The sequence below is a fragment of the Chroicocephalus ridibundus genome, chromosome 6 (genome assembly GCF_963924245.1).
Source record: "Chroicocephalus ridibundus chromosome 6, bChrRid1.1, whole genome shotgun sequence".
Classification (NCBI taxonomy): domain Eukaryota; kingdom Metazoa; phylum Chordata; class Aves; order Charadriiformes; family Laridae; genus Chroicocephalus; species Chroicocephalus ridibundus.
Window position 1 is genome coordinate 24,231,309 of NC_086289.1, and position 17,647 is coordinate 24,248,955.

General features: G+C 39.0%; 1 protein-coding gene across 2 annotated transcripts in view; it reads left to right on the forward strand.

The window, feature by feature from the left end:
* The window catches only part of ADK (adenosine kinase), a 298,680-nt gene that overhangs the window by 16,619 nt on the left and 264,414 nt on the right, over window positions 1-17,647 (forward strand). The gene's annotated exons all lie outside the window — the stretch shown is intronic.

Consider the following 17,647-nt stretch of genomic DNA (forward strand, 5'->3'; position numbering starts at 1 on the left):
AACAGGACTGCTTCTTATCATGTGGCCTGTTATCTTGCATGAGCCTAGTTGTTATGCTACTATCCGTATAACCATATCGCTGAATTGCTGTTTGTGTATTGCTGTCGGCGATCAGCTTAGAGATGTGCCTTTTTGAGGTGTAAAATATAGTTGCTCTTTTAAATACTTCTACAGAAGCTCACTTTCTTCCAGTTGTTGCTGCTTTGTTCATATTATTTTCAAGTGATTATTAAGTTGATTTCATCTCTGAGTGCTTATAATTCTTTGTTTAATTTTTAAAGTGTTAATATTTTTTTCTCTAGTTGTTCCTTTAGTTATTAATGGGAATACTGAATCAAGAATAAACTTCACATGACTAAATAAGGAACAGATGCAGAGTTTTTATTTGTGAATGTGTACTGTCAGCTGCAAATGTTTTGTTCTGAAGCTTTTAATAATAGCAATAATTTGTTTTGCAACAGATATTTTATCACTCAGGTTTTATCTGAAGGTGTGTTTAAGTGAGAGCTGGAGGCAAAAGACAGGACTGTTAAGGAGTGTATCAATCTTAGAAACATCTGGAACTTGGAAAACTCAAGACATAGACTTGATTTCTGAAAAAGTGAATTATTCTGATGTAATTCTCTGCCTTATGTTTCTACTGAAATAACTTGAAAACCAGTCTCTGAACTTAAGTAGTGTCCCCAACAATACCCTCCAACTAATCCTTAGAAACTGATATCATTAAAGAGGTGGCAGGATCTGTATTGCAACAGTGAAATCCTGCAAGAGCATGTTATGCTTTTCACTGCACCTGATAAGCTCTGCAGAGTTTAATTTAAAAATTGTCTTATGTACTCAAATTTCAGTCTTGTCAGACAAGTTAAATTATCTCCTGAAACAGCATATGATATGCTCTGTGAGCGTTTTTTTACTGCCAAAATGCCATTGTGCAGTATTGCATTATTTAAGGCAATAAGCAGTTCTCCAATAACAGTTTCACAGGAGACCTGCTAATAGTGTGATAGCTCTGGTAATAACCTGAAAACAGAGAAGCTTGTTTACCTTCACATGTTACCTGATTTTATTTCTAGCTCCCTATTTGAGGTGTATGCACAGTAGTCCATTTAACAAACAGACAAGCATGTTTCTACTCTAAGTCCAACTACCTTTTGCAATACTTCCTGAAATGGGAATCAAATCCCACGCCGCCTCAGCTTATGACAGGAGATAAAATATCAAACCTAGCTGTAGAACTACTGCTAGAATAAAGTTATCTATTCAAATGCTGCGGGGAGGTGCAAGAACATAGATATTTCAGGACTGTGAAACATTTGACAGAGAAATTGTCAATCATACCAGCCTAGTGTCTGTTTTTTCTTGTCAAACAAGAAGTGCATCCATCTCTAGCCACGTCATATCAGTTTTTGGCATCTTGGCAGTGATCAAGTAGCTCTGGAGTCTGTGTCTCACATCTTCAACCTGATGGGCATGTTTAATGGGGCCAACAGGCCAGCTGGGCTCTGATTTGAGAAAAGGGAGCTTAGTAAAATGAGGAAAGAGTTTAGTTAATCATCCATAAGAATTTTATACATTTAAGTCTTTCACTCTTTCTGTTAGTTTATCCTCCTCTCTTGTATAACAGGTTTCACTTAACCAGTTTAAGTAAATACCTTTGTTCAGAATAAAGGACTTGATGTTGCAAGTTTAATCAACATTTATTGTCAATGAAGTGAGAGAGTATTAAAATGAATCCTGTAACCAGATTATTTTTGTAACTTCTATTAAGAAAATGCAAATGGAAACAGCATAAGATTGTGTAGGAAGTCTCAAGTGGTCCTTTTAACAATATTTAAATGGCCTACAATCCATGTTATAAATAAACCTGAAAATAAATACATAATGCAGTCCTACCCCTGGCAGATTTGAAACCGCTTGCTGCCATGTAAACTGGCTTGAGGAAATGAGCAGTATTAGGGGGCTGGGTGGCTGTTTTGGTCTTGGGTTGTTAGCACAGCCCTGTCACCTTTCTTTCAAGGTGGATTTTTTGGCTCCAAAGTCTTGTGATCTCTTGAGAAGTTTTGTAAAGCTTTAAGCCTTTCCTAGACTATTTCTAGGAGAGGTGGTCTTAATTTATATCACATCACAACTTCACTGTGCCGGTCTGAGCTTTTCAAACCACATCATCAGTCTGGCATTACCTGAGCCAGAGAAGCTTTGGCTGCTGTCAGGCAGTTATGTTTTCTGGGTCTCATTTCTTATCTCTCTTCAGGGAGACAACCTGAAAAAGTGTTAGCGATGTTGATGGCACTGTTGAAAGCCGGTGATATCCAAAACCACTTAAGTTTCTGTTCGCAGAGCTGGAAAGTGGTCTTGAAGTAAATGTAATCCATTGTATGTCCTTTTTACTGAGTATCAGTATGATTGAAATGTCAGAAATGCTTTTTTTTTTTTTGGGTGGGGGGCGAATCTCCTTTTAATTTGCATTAACTCCACAACCTAACAGTATTTATTTTTGTTTCATTTTTCTAGGATATAGTTACTTGTTCAAAGAGCAGCTTTTTGTGGGTGGGAGGGAAGAGAATAGAAAAAAAGATTGATGCTTTGTGGGTGAATTGCTAACTATAGCTATGCTCATCTGAAAGTAACTTTGCTAACAGGTATTCATTAAAGCCTTTGGTGTACTCAGTTCTACCTGTGATGTTAATGGAATGATTCCTCTAGCTACTGAATCTGTAACAGGCATTCAAGAATAACTTAAACTACACTGTATATTAAACTCTAAGTGGGCAAAGAAATTCTGATTAACATGGCAATGATGTTTTAAGACTCCGTGGAAACTCAGTACTACTGACTCCTGTAAATACTCCAGTGTCCTGCTGTTAAGAGTTAGGAGATGGCATCTATTTCCTTGCTCCCTCCCAAGCACTCTGGTTTGCAAATATTTAGTTTTTGACATTTATCTAATTATAGTTAACTTTTAGGCTGTAGAGATCTGGTCATTATTTGTCAATTCAAGTGCACAGCCAGCAGTTGAGAAGCGTGTGTTTACAGAATGGACAAATCCTCTCTTGCTGTTATCCAGCATTTGGGTCTGTGGCTGCATGAATTGAGGAGGTGGAGAAAATCATTATGGACAAATTCATGTTGACAGAATTATTATGCTAGTCTTGGAACTTCTAAATATGTGAAAACCTTGTATGTTCCCTAATTAGCCAGTGGGAAGGCGAGGAAAATATTTGAAATTGCCAGCACCTGTGTAAGCATGTAACTATCTTTCAGCCCATGCTCTTAAAAAAGAGCAGACATATAGGGAAAATTATGATGTATATCCTATTTGTCACATCGAAGTTAAGGATGATTATTGCTTTATTTCACTGTATTTTCTGGGCCCTTGACCAGAGCCATGATTTCATTAATTAAGGTGTGTTTACTAGTCTGGATGCTGAATTTGCATTATACTTGTAATCTCTGGACTGATTATTTGATCACCATCATTGTCCAGGATTACAAGTTGCTATTTTATTTATTTATTGGTTGTCAAAGCAGCAAAGTCCTCTTTCTCCTCATGTGTTTTTTGTTGGTTTGTTGGGTTTTTTCCCACAAAATCAGGTCTACAGCAGTCTTTGCACAAGTTCATTGAAGGTGCTCTGTAAAGATCTGTAATTTTTAATAGCTTTCATGCCCTGTATCATGTGCTCCTTAGTTCTCTTCTCTGTCACACTGTTGTAACTACAAACTATCTGTAAACCAAGAAATGGATTTATATTCTTTTTATTCTTCACTGGAAAAACGGGTTTGAAGAAATGGGAGAGGAAGAATGAATGGGGTCTTCAGAGCGTGTTTGTGTTTTGGAGTGGTAGTGATGTTTAATGTGTGAAAAGAGAATATCGTCACACTGAAGGAAGAAATGCTGTAATTTTGATCTGTAATTTTGCAAGCATGGATATCTATCTCCTGCAGTGTGTTACCAAGTTGTCTGCAGCATTGAAAGTGTTTGGGTCACTACTGGAGATCCCAAGATGCTTGGTCATTCTCTACCTTTCCTCACTGCAGAGCACTGTTGGAGGGTGATGGATTAGTTAAGCACAAACTTCACTGATAGAGCAGTGATGACATCTGGTAAATTAAACTTTCTTGTGTGAGGCTGTTTTAGTGCTTGCTGTGATGGAAGCGAAGATGATGTACAAATTTTCCACTGTTGTGGGAATTTGGTTTATAAATTAGGAAAAGGTTTGAGAAGCAGCTGAAATGAAAAACATCTGCTTGCTTGCATTAAATTTAGGTTGGTCTGTATAGCTGTGGCTTTAGCCATTCTACCTTTTGTTATTTTCAACAGTTTTAGTTTGTTACCTTTGCTCGTCTGTAACTTCCCGTAGCAAAAAAATCAAAACACCATTCAAGCTGTTAACTCTTGTAAAGTGGCTAAGGGTCTAAATAGCTTTTACGCAATCAGAAGTGATTTTTTTGTTGACCAAACTCAGGTTTCAACACAGTCTTAAGGCTTCAACGCAGAACAAGCCCTTCCTCAAAAACACGTGCTGGAGTGAGCGTGAAGACTGAGAGAGATGAGTGGTGATTCTGTACTAGGAGGCTGCAGCATCAAAGAATGCACGTGCTGCAAAACCAGACTTCACTGCCAGATTTAAGTGGTAGAAAAAAAAGCCCCAGACTTTCAGCTTCTTTTAGTTTCACTAACATGTTTACTTTGAGTTTGTGTGCTTCATCGACCCTCTGGGACAGGTTAATGGTTTTTTGTATTGCTTTGAGTTGGGGATTGTGTTACCTGTCTGTACGGTGCTGAATGTATGGAAAATACATAGTAATAACTATATAACTTGTCATCTCTGAAAATTTACCCTTTTTTTTAAAGATAGTTTGCTATATAATGTTCCATTGTTTCAATAATCCTTGTGAAAGATCACTACTAAAAGTAGCTGTTGCACTGGCTCATTTGGCAGAGAAGCTGAACAGCTGAGGATTCTTTATTATTACCTTGTGTTTTGAATCGTAGCTTTAGAAGTCAGTGTAGCTTATCTCAGGGTCTGACCATAGAACATTGTTGAAACTGTTGAGCCAAATTGCATCATCTAACTGCTGGTAAATTATAAAAAGAAAAAAAATCAAGTGTTTGCTTGCAAAAACTTAGGGTAATGATGGCTGTCGTAAGAAGGTCCTCTCAGTACTAACACGCCTATAAATTTGGTAGCATTCCTGAAAATGTAATTAGAGTTTTCTGCAAGCCTGATAACTTCTCCTAGTGTATTTAGTTAAATGTGTAGTTTGAATGAGTGAAAGATTTTAGTCAAGCTCAATTTGGAAAAGGCTATTTGAAAAATCTACTCTATACAAGGACAAAGTTCTGCACAAGGAGCTGTGATGTTTTCAGGGTATACTGGCTTGAGAGATAATTATAGAAGAGCTTGTAACTACCTGTAAAGTAGGATGTAACATGTTAGTGAATAGGAAATATTCCACTCATTGTTATCTCTCTCTTTATTGTGTGTTTTCACTTTCTTAAATGCTTGCTTAGTATTAAACTACCAGTCAAACTTCATTTTTTTTTTTAGTTTTCCATTTCTTTGGAAAACTTGCTAGTCTAATATATATGTCAATAGAACATGTCTAGTTCTTGGATTAATTTTTGTCCTTAGAATAACCTTGAGACACATGCCAGACTGACATACACACATGAGCTTATCTATATTTTTCCTTCACTCCCAAGTAAAAATTTGTTTAACAAAACTTTAGGAGCTGTGTTGTGAGGCAAATGATGAAATATGGCTTCCATTTACATCCGCAATGCAAACATGGAACTTTAAGTGAAAAAGCTCTATGAATTAAGTGTCTGTTTTTAACTAGACAGTGACATTAAATGAAGAGACCCTTGCTGAAGATGTCTTTGATGGAAAAAGCTGGGTTTCTCACTAGAGCACTGGAAATGATCCAAAACCAGATGGTTAAACTTTCCCTTTGGAAGTTGTACTTGCTGTTTGTACTGAAAAACTTTTCATCTTAGAGTTTCCTGATTGCATAATTACAAGATTAATTTTTATTTAGGATACAGTAGATAAAAATTGTGATTCATATTTTGGGTATGGTTGCAGGCATTATTTTTAATTACAGGGTAATAAGGTGCGATTTTAATACTGTTTTCCATTCCCATGCTGCTTCTCCAACCCAAAATTTCCAACTGCATACGAAAGGCTAGAGCTTTGGTTTTTTTCCTAGTTGCTATAGTAATATAGTGAAACAGTTTGATCACTCATGAATTGAAGAATAGAAAAGTCCAGTCAAATACTAACAATTACTTGTGATGTTCTCAGGGTTTTGTTTTTTTTACTGTAGATGAAATTGATTTGTCATCTCTTGGAAAAGACAACTTTTTAAGGATAGCATTTTTTAAGTGGTTGGAATACCTTCAACTATTTAAAACCTTCAGTTTTAAAAAAATTAGATATTTAAGTAAATTATAATGCTCATTACTACGTAATTGTTTTTTGCTTCATTTAGGTCAGGAAACTTGCAATCTTTTCTTCCCAGGTCATATGTATCAAGATTAGAAGGGACTCTGCCCTTCCCTTGAAATTAAATACTAATCTTTAACATTTATTTTTCGTAACTTGCTGTTTTGTCAGGCTATTCATGAACAATGTGCAAATACCACCCTAGCGTTACTGTTAACTGTAACCTAACTTATGAGTTGCTTATGCTGCTGTTGATCTCTGATTCTGTGCTTGCACTCTGCGTCACGTAACCACGTCCAGGCCTGCTCTGTGCTTTGCCTTTTCTTGTCCTGTTCCTTTCTGGAGTGTTGGACCTGTGGTCTCTGCTGTAGCCACAGGGAGAGGGCGGAGGCAGCCTGTCTTCCTCTTAATTACTGGTGTTCTTGTTTTTCCTTAGTCAAGGGCTGGAGAAGGGTAAACCAGCTGTTTGAGTGCTATTTTACTTTATTTTTGTCAGGGCAGAACCATCAGCACTCCGAAGTTTCTGGAGACCAAATCTGTGTTGTAGACTTCAGAATGTCATGAAACCTGCAGTTCCCTAATAAATTTAGGTTAAATGCAGAGCTGAAGACAAAGATCTTTTCATTTGACAAACCCTTGATTCCCCCCTTTAATAGAATATTTCAGTGCAAGTGTGTTTTGTTTTTTTTAAAAAATTATCATCATCAGATTTCAGAGCTGAGTTCATCAGTCACTGGTATAGATGTTTGTGCTGTGTGTCCTGCTATGCCATTAGATTCTTATTTTGAATCTGTGCCCAATCCTATAAAACAATGCTGTATCTTTTAGGACAACTCAGACAATCTCTGTTTATTTGCAAGCTGCATGAATTAATTTTAACATACAGATTATCTTCATTTTGTAGTTCTGCTTTAAACTTGTGGGTTTATGTCTGTCTTATTATCAGATAAAGACTAGGGAGCTGTGGCTAAATGATTTGGGGTGATTGTTTTTCCAGCTTGTTCCAGTGATTATTTTTTTTTCCTTGAGTTTTTTCCTTTGTTGTGAAGTGACAGCAAAAGTGATGAAGTTTTGGTGCAGGAATCTGAAATGCACATGACAAAGCGTAAAGGGGAGCATATGACTGCCTCATATGACAAGCTGTAACAAGTGAACAGTAGCAAGAAGTTATAGAAATACAAATATTACCGTGGACATTTTTTCAATCCTTGTGTCATTGAGGCTACTTACTTCGTGTTGGGGCTGGTTCTTATTCTTTTTAGGCAAGAGGAGCTTCCTGCTGGTAGGAAAAAAGGCAATAAAGATCACTGTAAAGTTGTGCTATCCCTCTAGTCAGGAAGCGTACAGTTGTCTTCCTTCATGACAAATGAAACTATAAGCAAATAGACCCCTCCAAGTAAAGGTGGCATGCGGTCTCAACTATGGATATTAAGTTAATAGAAAACCAAAAATGGTACCTGGTGATGCAGATATTTCAATCCCAGAGTCTCTTATGTGGCGTCAAGCAAACATACCTTATCTGTCCTTTTTTGTGACAAGAACTCTAGTTACAATGTAAATCTTCTAATTTCCAGTACTTATATTTCCCTGACCTTACAGTAGAAGAGGCAAAGTGTTCCAGAATCTCACGTGTCTCTTGAGAACAGTTTTTTTGTAGAGTTGCTGTGTGGAAAATGGATCAAAGGGCTTCCCCTAAATCTGATTGCTAGAACTTCATTTTTGCAAGAGTGTGTTCCAGTGTATTTCCTTGAAGCTATTTTGGTTTTGAATTGTGCTTTGTGGTGTTATGTGCAGCAGTACTAAACAGAATGCAACTGTTGGTTGGTCTACATTTGGTAAAGTGTTTGAACATGCATCTTGATTAGATATGGTTTCAATTACAATGTCTGTAGTATTTTTCATCTAGGTTGCAATTCCACATGCTTGGAGTCATTGGAAAACATATTTCAGAGGATTGTGGGTTGTGAATTAGCTATCCTCTTTACTTAAGGAGGGGAAAAAAAAGTGCTGATCTTGCCACCTTTGCCAAGGTTAGCCTCTGCAAAATCCCTGACTTCTTTCTTTAGCAGCTTTTGTGCTGGGGACATGGCTAGCATACATGAGTAAAGGCAAATTGTAGCGTTGTATCAACAGACTCCACCATTCAAAAAACAAATTAAGATGAGTAAGTTGCTTTAGTAATTGCTAGCTTTTTAGTGTTTTGAAAACATCAACTACAAACTCCTCCTTTAGCTAAGAACATCAGAGGTATAGCTGACTTGTTTTCAAAAGTAGAGAATTTCAAGTTTTATATATAAATTGGAGTAAAAAGTTATTAAAAGATGACTGGTAACTTTACAAAATAGGAGGGTATTTTGAATTTCAAATTTTTGCTGACTCACAAAATTAGAAATGTTCAAAACCACCTTTTTCTACAGCCAGCCCTGGGACAAAACTGTTAACATTCAGCTGAAGTGGGGAGCTCTTTTGGGCTGTAAATGGCAGGAACTGTCCAAATGCCTCAGTCGCTTTTTCCTCTGCCAGATCCTTGGATGTCTGGGCTTGATGTTGCAGTTACCACTGTGGGTGAAGGGTTAAAATACAAAACAGTGGCTATGGCTAGAGGCGAAAGGGAGGAACAGCTCTTCCCAGAAGCAGTAATTGCTGTTCTCGGTATGTCTGATCCTTTAGTGGTAGCAGAGCAAGGAGTTTATCTTTCAGCAGCTCTTCCCTGAATCTCCATCTTGGTATTGCTCCTTCATTTTTTAGGATGAAATTAAAATTTTCATCACAGTAAAGAAGCCTCCTCTGCCATTTTCCATATGCTGCTTCTTTCCAGTAAAGCTAATGCTTTTAGTGGCTTGGATAAGTTCTTTCAGCATGGCTGGAATTTCACAGTAGCTGCAACACTTGTCTGTAGCTTGCCGTTTGCTCTAGTCAGTGTTAAAAATAATTTTTAGAGAAGGAAAATTAAGGTACATGAACTCCGTGACAAGTGTCTGTTGAAGTTTCTGTAAGCTGAACTGTCCTGTAACAAGTGCATGGATTCACAGACAGCTGATGGAAGATGCGTTTAGGCAGTATGAAAACTCATTTAGGTTGCAATAATAGTATGGAACTGATACTTTTGCCTAGCCTATCACAAACAGAAAGACATCCATAAAGTTGGTTTTTTTTTTATTAATGTGTTCGCTTGGAAGGGTCCAAGCCCCTTGCAGTAAGCAGGCACATCTTCAACTAGATCAGGTTGCCCAGAGCCTCATCAAGCCTGGCCTTGAATGTCTCCAGGAATGGGGCCTCCACCACCTCTCTGGGCAGCCTGTTCCAGTGTCTCACCACCCTCATTGTAAAGAACTTCATCCTAATGTCTAATGTAAACCTACCCTGCTCTAGTTTAAAACCATTGCCCCTCATCCTATCGCTACATGCCGTTGCAAACAGCCTTTCCCAGCTTTCTTATAGGCCCCCTTCAGGCACTGGAAGGCTGCTATAAGGTCTCCCCGGAACCTTCTCTTCTCTAGGATGAACAACCCCAACTCTCTCAGCCTGTCTTCATAGGAGAGGTGCTCCAGCCCTTGGATCATCTTCTTGGCCCTTCCCTGGACCCGCTCCAACAGGTCCATGTCCTTCTCATGCTGAGGGCTCCAGAGCTGGACACAGTACTACAGGTGGGATCTCATGAGAGCAGAGTAGAGGGGGAAAATCACCTGTCTGGATCTGCCGGCCACGGTTCTTTTGATGAAGCCCAGGGTGCGATTGGCCTTCTGGGCTGCAGGTGCACATTGTTGGCTCATGTCCAGCTTTTCATCCACCAGTACCCCCAAGTCCTTTTCTGCAAGGCTGCTCTTTTATCACATCATCCCCCATCCTGTATTGATAACGAGGATTGTCCCGACCCAAGTGTCGGACCTTGCACTTGGCCTCGTTGAACTTCATAAGGTTTGCTCAGGCCCACCTCTCTAGCTCATCCTGGTCCTTCTGGATGACATCCCGTCCCTCTGGCACATCGACCGCACCGCTCAGCTTAGTGTCGTTGGCAAACTTGCTGAGGGTGCACTCGATCCCACTGTCTATGTCATTGATGAAGATGTTGAACAGCACCAGTCCCAGTACGGATCCCTGAGGGACACCACTTGTGACCCCTCTCCATCTGGACATGAGCCATTGGCCATCACCCTCTGGATGTGACCATCCAGTCAGTTCCTTATCCACCGAACAGTCCACCCATCAAATCCGTATCTCTCCAACTTAGAGAGAAGGATGTTGTGGGGGACCGTGTCAAAGGCCTTACAGAAGTCCAGATAGATGATATCCGTAGCTCTCCCCTTGTCCGCTGATGCAGTCACTCCATTGTAGAAAGCCACTAGCTTGGCCAGGCAGGACTTGCCCCTGGTGAAGTCATGCCGGCTGTCTCTAATCACCTCCCTGTCTTCCATGTGCCTTAGCATAGCTTCTAGGAGGATCTGTTCCATGATCTTCCCAGGCACAGAGGTGAGGCTGACAGGGCAGTAGTGTAATTGGAAAATGGAATACATCTTAAACTATATTTTTTTTAAGTAGTAGTTTTAACTGGTACGTAAGACTCACTGTTAGTTTCCTTATGATTTCTAAATGGAGCAATGCATTGTGCATTAAATACGATACACCAGTCTTTTTCTCTGTGTCCTTGTGATTGATGAAGAGGTAAATTCTTAGCATTTTTAAGGCAATAAAGTATTTGGCATCAATCAAGATTCAATACAGCCCCAGTACTTCCAGTATCCTCCTTTTTGGAGGATTTTATTGCTTGAGAGTAATATTTTGGGCTGACTTTGTGGTTTATGAGTTCTTCACTGGAGAATAATTGTCTTTTGCCGTGTCTTAATTGATTTTTATTGATGTGGCATTTCTTTGTACTAGAGATATTAAAAATAATTGTGTTTTAGACATTCTGTTTTTTTTTCTTTTAGAGACAGAACAGATCTAGTATGGGGACAAAGTTGTAATTTAGTTATGAAAAGTATTGCAGGTTGGTGGAGCCTGACACTGTTGTTTTATGTTTGCAACAGTGTGGTGTTACTGCCTTTGTTAGTTTGTCCAAGGTGTTAACCTGTGTTTTATTGTAGAAGTAGAGCCTATTGAACTTTATCCTGACACCTAAAAGCACATTACTTTACAAGTCTGCCTTTTCCTTAGCAGAAATGATGAAGGATTCATTTTGAAGCCTAAAGAAGCTCAGTTGAGTAGCTGTCAGTGCTATTCCTATGTGGCATAGAGAGAGTCTTTATTTAGAAGAAATCATTAAAATAATCTATAAATCTAGGCAGGAGAATCTCAGGCTAGTGTCAACAACCACACTACTCTGCCTTCCTCAAGTGATGTTTTGTTACTATTTCCTTCTCAAAGCAGAGCTTCTTATGCAGCAGCAGCCAGGTATTTGGGGATTTTCAATACTAGAGCTGACAGGATCTGTTACAGAACTGGTACAAGTTGGTCCAAACAATAAATTTTAAAGTAGTAATAGCAAGTAATTGTGAATAACTAGGAAGAGAATAGGAACCCTTCAGTTCATTACTGTTTGGATTATGTACATGTTATTTTTGTTGGGTTGTTTTTGTTAAGTTTTTATGTAAATTAAACTTTTAATTCAAGATTGTGAAATCTGATTTGTATGTATAATCACAATGAATTTGATACAAACCAATGCTTATTTCTGGTGGAAGAAAATCGGTATGTAAAGGTTAAGTTATGATTTCAGAACAGAAACAGTGCAAAATGACTGGTATGACTAAAATGGTTTAAATATTGAAGGCTCAAAGGAATAATATTAAAATAACATGTTAAAGAGTCTATGAGCAGAACTGCCTATAGTTCTGCACAAATTGAATTAATATTTTATTCCTTCATGAAGTGACTAAAGGTCAACCGAGTATATTTCTACCAGTGTAACGAGTACAGAATTCAGAGTACCAACTTAAAAAAAAAAAAAGTACGGAGTGTGTACAGCTTTTTAAAAGGTTTTTGCAGTCAGATATTTCAGAAACTATTACTGAAAAAACATTTCTTTAGCTGTATACAGGAAGTGTTAAGATGTCTTAAATTTTTAGCTCACTAGTTTATAGTTAAGAAAACTGTTTTGACAAGGCCACTACTATATGCTTAAGTCCAGAGTGATAGGGCTGACCCTATTAAATGATCATAGTTTTCCACATTCTGGTGATTAACAGGCTTTGAACTTTCCTGGCTTTCTTAATCCCTTTTAATCATTTAAACCTATTATTGTTTTGACTTCAATTTCAAAAGCCCTTTAAATCTGTCTTACAATATTAATAGCTGATTAAAGTCCTGGTTTCCAACCATATTATCAGTGGGGAGTCTATCTTACTACACTGAATAATTTAGAAACAACTGTTTAGGAAATGTTGATTCGGGGGAGGGGGGCAGGGAGGGGGAACCAACGAAGAAAAGACACCAGAAAAACTATACCTAGTAATGTTTGTATTTAAATTAGTGATCATATCCATGCAAGAGATTGGGGAAACTTAATGCTTCTAATTCATGACACAAATAACTATATTTCTTTTTTCTTCTAGATTTCAGGAGTGTAATTTTAAGTTAATTCTGTGTTGAAATTTAGATCCCTCCTTCCTTTCTATAATAAACATTGTGGTAAAAAAAAAATCTTTCTGCTAATGTTTTTGGGATCCATTTCACCCAGAAATTCCAAGTTTTTTTCTGAAAAACAGGGGTTTGTTTAGGATGTGATGCAACCAAATAAGACTCCAGTCATTCTAATACACAGGAGCTGCGTACTAACAACTGTGTAAAAATTAAAACACCTGAAATAACTCCATGGGTTCTCTAAGGTGGTCCTTCATTCTTTCATTTATATTCCAGTACCAGTGCTTAAAGTCTGGAGTTTTTTAATAAATGAAATGGACAAGATCTGTGGTTTGAGTTGCACTTAAACTTTTTCTAAAGCAGATACTTTTGTTTTGTTAAGGAGTGTAATTCTCTGCCAGGACAATGCTATGTGGTCTTTTCCTTGCTGGACTTGATTCTGTGTCATTGATAACTATGATGTAATTTGTTTTCAACAGGCTTCAGATAGCGGTATCTTAACCTCCTATTGCTATTTTTTTTTCATGTTTCTTTCCTATTACCACTAGTGTGTGCTTTACTCCTACCTATATTTCATAGAATCATAGAATGGGTTGGGTTGGAAGAGACTTTAAAGATCGTCTAGTTCCTGTCCTCCTGCCAGCAACACCTTCCACTAGACCAGGTTGCTCACAGCCCCATCCAGCATGGCCTTGAACACCTCCAGAGATGGGTCATCCACAACTTTTCTGGGCAACCTGTTCCAGTGCCTCACCACACTCAGAGTAAAGAACTTCTTCTAAATATCTAGTCTAAATCTAACCTCTTTCAGTTTAAAACTGTTACCCCCCATCCTACCACTACACTCCCTGATAAAGAGTCCCTCCCCATCTTTTCTGTAGGCCCACTTTAGGTACTGGAAGGCTGCTATAAGGTCTCCCTGGGCTTTCTCTTGTCCATGCTGAGCAACCCCAACTCTCTCAGCCTGTCTTCATAGGAGAGGTCCTCTAGTCCTCTGATCAGCTTCGTGGCCCTCCTCTGTACTTGCTCCAACAGGTCCATGTCCTTCTTGTGCTGAGGACTCCAGATGTGGACGTGGTACTCCAGGTGGGGTCTCACGAGAGTGGAGTAGAGGAGCAGAATCACCTCCCTGGCCACCCTTCTTTTAATGCAGCCCAGGATGTGATTGGCCTTCTGGGCTGCAAGCACACATTGTTGGCTTATGTTGAGTTTCTCATCCACCAACACGCCCAAGTCCTTCTCCTCAGGGCTGCTCTCAGTCCATTCTCCGCCCAGCCTGTTTTTGTGCTTGGGATTGTCCTGGCCGATATGCAGGACTTTGCACTGGGCCTTGTTGAACTTCATGAGGTTTGCAAGGGCCCTCCTCTTAAGCCTGTCAAGGTCCCTCTGGATGGTATCCCTTCCCTCCAGCATGCTGGCCACACCACACAGCTTTGTGTTGTCGGCAAACCTGCTGAGGATGCACTCAATCCCACTGTCCATGTTGCTGACAAAGATGTTAAATAGTACGAGTCCCAGTACTGACCCCTGAGGAATGATACTTGTCACTGGTCACCACTTGGACATCAAGCCATTGACTGCAACTCTTTGAGTGCAGCCATCCAGACATTTTCTTGTCTACTGAGTGGTCCATCCATCAAATCCATGTGTTTCCAACGTAGACCGGGATGTCGTGTGAGACAGTGTTAAACGCCTTGTCCAGGTAGATGACATCAGTTGCTCTTCTGCTATCCACCAAAGCTGTAACCCCATCATAGAAGGCCACCAGATTTGTCAGACACGATTTGACTTTAGTGAAGCCACATTGGCTGTCACTGATCACCTCCTTTTTTTTCCATGTGCCTTAGCAGAGTTTCCAGGAGGCTGTCCTCCATGATCTTGCAGGGCACAGAGGTGAAACTGACTGGCCTGTAGTTCCCCAGGTCTTCCTTTTTTCCCCCTTTTAAAAATGGGAGTTATGTTTCCCCTCTTCCAGTGAGTGGGAACTTCCCTGGACTACTGTGCCTTGTCAAATATGATGGATAGTGGCTTAGCAACTTCATCTGATGTTTTTTTCTTCCCAAGCGAAATGTTTAGTTATGTGTTTTTATGTTTAAAAATGAAAGGGGACAAAATAATTAGGGAGGTCAACTGCACACTCTGTTGTTTTTTTGCTCTTTTTTGGTGTATTTGCTCTTTCCTGTTTCTACTAAAGTAGTTCATTGATGTCTTCAATGTTTGACATGAGTTGGAAGCTCATGTTGAGTTAGTTGCAGATTATGACACCTGGTTTCCCCCCTCACCAAGTTGCTACTCTATGGGATGCCTTTACCCCTGCCCATATTTTTATTCTTTTTGTTTACCTACTTGGCTCTGCATCTGTCTGTATTTTGAGGTTACTGTGTTTGAATGGGTTCATCTTGCTGCCTGCTAGAATGTTCTTTTGCCACTACATGCCCTTGCCAGTTGGCTGTCATCTATGGATTTCATCAGTAGCTATTGTGCTTAACTCTAGATCGCTCATAAACGTGTGGCATAGTTTGGGGTCTAGCGCTGATCCATATTGAAGTCAATCTGGGATGTGCGTTCTCTTACAGCCCTAATACTTTCCTAGAGGAATGACTCAAAAGTCTTTTAGGCAGTTTCTTTTTCCTCTTTTTTTTTTTTCTTTTCCCCATATAAGTTGACTATTGCAGAACTTAGGTTTTTCTGAAAGCAGGTTTTCTTTGGGATTTTATTGCTATCATACAATCTCTCTTTAATCTTTCAGTTTTTCAAGGAAGAGATTCTGGACTTGCATTTTGTATTTGGCAACAAAGCAGTATCTACTCAGTAAGGAATTTTTCTAAAATTGTCTAACGGGTACAGGGGTATCCTGGAGTAACAGTGAATGATGATCATCTGTCGTTAAAACCAGAAATTAATGTAGCAGGGGTCCTTGTTTTCCTGTCAATTTTAGGCCAAGAAAGAATGTGAAAAGGTAGGTGAAACCAACTGCCCTGTTATGGAACAGGGGAGAGAAATTTTGAGGGACTGGGGAGAGTAATGGTGTTCAGATGGTGAAGCTGGAAGACTGTAGCAAAGCAACAGAGGAATTTATGGAAAAAATGAAAAAGCAAATGTATTAAACTGGCAGAATAAAAGCAGTGCAAGTCAGGCGAGGGACTGAGACTTTCAGGATATGAATCAAAGCCCTTTGCTGTTTGTTGTTTTTGTTTTTTTTTTTTTTTAATGGGGGGAAAAAAAGATGACTTAAAACAAATATTTGGACTAGGGTGTAGCTATGTGTCAGTTACACAAAACTTTAATTTTGGTTTAGCTGATTCCATGTGGCCCATGATGAATTTGGCTGCTGAATTTATGCATAAGGTGTGGTTTGGGTTGTGGTTTTTTGTTTTCATATTGATTTAGAAAATGCACAGCCCCTAGAATCTGGCTTAGCAAGGTTAAAGTAATGATCCAAACAAATGCAAGTCATGGTACACTCCATATTTGTGTACATGAAAAAGATTACTAGGCTGATCAGAAGAATAAGGCTACATTAGACTTAACTGAAATTTTTAAGCAACTGTAGCCTTGTCAAAAATGCAGAAATACTGCCTTGCTTTCCTTACTGTAGGAAAAGCAGTTCACTTATTGCCTTTTGATCTCTGTATAGATCAAGACAGAAGAAATGTAGTTAGCAGGTGTGGCAGCATTACTTGTTCTGTCTGATAAATTGCACATGGAAGCTGAGAAACAGGGTGACCTTCTATACCCATCCCCCATAAATCTTATGTATTAGAAATATTTTGGGAGCTTCTGTTGGGCTTGCCGTGTGCATTGGTCTGTAAATGCTTGTGAGGATGCACTGCTGTAGCAAGTTCACACATGGCTGTGTTCCTGACCTGAAAGATCTTGTGGGATATATTAACTGTGTTTGGTAGAAAGCAGTCAATGCAGTTTGAAAAAGGACATATGAGCATCAATGTCCCACAGGCTCGTTGTCCTAGTTTTCACAAGACTAATAATTAATAAGAACCAACAGAAAAAGGACTGCATTTCTCTTTTTCGAACAGCGAAAGTAGCCTTAACATGACTTGAAAGTTATGGCAACATAATTGCTGAATCATTCTTATGGAAACTTCTTTTGATTAATCTGAAATACAAGAAGACTATACTGAAGTTCTTAAGGTTTCTTAATGGCTTTGTTGAAAATCGATAAAGAAATGCTTCTGTAGAGCCCTGTGTTAAAAGGTCTTTTCTTTTATTAATGAAGCATGGTCTAGTACAGCAGAAATTCTACTTGTCTTGTCCAGTTAATATAACCAACCTGCTTTGGCTCTCTGACAGAGAAGTCGTACTCTGTTCCTCTTTCTGGATGACTTTTCTGCAAAGTTCAAAGAACATTTTGGAAAATCTACCCTTTCGTAAGTTCCATTTTTAATCAATATGGGAAATACTTAGAAAAGTAACTGCAGCAAGGCATGTCAAGTACAATATGCGTATGGAATAACAAAGCCCAAGTGCATTTCAAGGGGAGTGGGGTTAGTCAGAACCATGTAGTGTGGCGAAAAGTTTGTGTTTATTTGTACATCAAACAAGGCAGAGGAATGTTTGTGCAGATATATGTTTGGAGCTTCCTAGGGTGCTTTACTTTGGCA